This window comes from Cebus imitator, unplaced genomic scaffold (genome assembly GCF_001604975.1).
Source record: "Cebus imitator isolate Cc_AM_T3 unplaced genomic scaffold, Cebus_imitator-1.0 Scaffold71, whole genome shotgun sequence".
Lineage (NCBI taxonomy): Eukaryota > Metazoa > Chordata > Mammalia > Primates > Cebidae > Cebus > Cebus imitator.
In genome coordinates, this window is record NW_016107386.1 from 1,828,864 (window position 1) to 1,830,800 (window position 1,937).

The window sequence follows — 1,937 nt, forward strand, 5'->3', positions numbered from 1 at the left end:
TCGAGGCGGGTTTTCACTATGTTGCCAAGGCTGGTCTTGAACTCCTGGTTCAAATAATCCTCCTACCTTGGCCTCCCAAAGTGCTAGGATTATAGGCATGAGCCACTGCACCCAGCTGAGACTGTTCATTATATATAAAGAGTACTTGATTAGATACAGAAAATATTGATAAGTATGGTTTCCTTCCTCTTGAAAACCAGCTTTTTAAAAAAATTGAATGCTCCCAATGCAAAGAAATGATAAATGTTTCAGATGATGGCTGCTAATTGCCCCAATCAGATCAGTATACATTGTATGTATCAAAACATCACTATTTGCCCATGAATAGTTACAACTTACTTGTCAATTTAAAAAATGATTAAATACTTTTTAAAAAAGAAGTGATTTGTAGAGTAGTTTTCCAATGATTGTAGACTGGATTGTAAATCTTTTGTAAATGCTTGTATTTAGTGGCATTTGTGATTTGCAGTAAAGGGTCAATCACAAGTAACACATAAATAGACTATTCCCTTATTCTAAGTAGCTTGTTGCAAAATAAATACTTTGACTATTAATGAAATCATTTCAAAAGGAAAAAAGAAAATCAGCTTTACAAAGTAATACCAAGTGATTACATTTCAACCTACTTTAATTCCCCATTAATGGCCCAATAACCTGGAATACTCAAAGCAGTTTCTTTGGCTACCAAATTAGTTCACCATTATTAAAATGTATACTTAAGGCTAAGTGAGGTAGCTCACGCCTGTAATCCCAACACTTTGGGAGGCCAAGGTGGGTGGGCCACTTGAGGTCAGGAGTTTGAGACCAGCCTGGCCAACCTGGTAAAACCCCATCTCTACTAAAAATACAAAAATCAGCTAAATGTGGTGGCCCACTCCTGTGGTCCCAGCTACTAGGGAGGCTGAGGCAAGAGAATCACTTGAACCCGGGAGGCAGATGTTGCAGTAAGCCAAGATGGCATCATTGCACTCCAGCCTGGGGGACAGGGTGACACTCCATCTCAAAAAGAAAAAAAATACATATATGTATGTGTGTGTATATATATATATATATTTGAAAGTCATATTTTAAGTCACATATTAAGTCAGTGGGACTTAATAGACAGCTGGAAGGCTGGGTGCAGTGGCTCACACCTGTAATTCCAGCACTTTGGGAGGCCAAGACATGTGGATCATTTGAGACCAGGAGTTTGAGATCAGCATGGCCAACATATTGAGATCCCGTCTCTACTAAAAATACAAAAATCAGTTGGGTGTGGTGGTGAGCGCCTGTAGTCCCAGCTGCTTGGAGGCTGAGGTAGGAGAATCGCTTGAACCTGAGAGGCAGAGATTGCAGTGAGCCGAGATCATGCCACTGCACTCCAGCCTGGGTGACATAGTGAGACTTCAACTCAAAAAAAAAAAAAAAAAGACAGCTGGAAACAACTCACCAATGGATAAATAAATTATTGAATTTAACAGCACAGGCAAATCTAACATCACAACAAACACTGAAGTAACATCACAGAACAGTTTGCATTTATCAGAATATAGAGAAACATGAAACTATGTTTATAAAATAATGTGAAAGAAAAACAATATTCAAAACCATACCTATCCTATTACCTCAATTATCTAAAAGTCATGATGTCCCTGAAGACTGAAGTTGAAAAGAAACACTAAAATGTGAAATCAGTTGATGGTGAGGGTGAGATTATAGGCATAAACTTAGAAGTATTTTAAATTTTCTTTCATGATGTTTTAAAACTGAGATCATACATTTTGGAATGCTTTGCCAATAAGAAATAACGCTTTTGAATGGCATAAGAAATCCTCAGAATAAGCCGGGCGCGGTGGCTCAAGCCTGTAATCCCAGCACTTTGGGAGGCTGAGGCGGGTGGATCACGAGGTCAAGAGATCGAGACCATCCTGGTCAACATGGTGAAACCCCATCTCTAC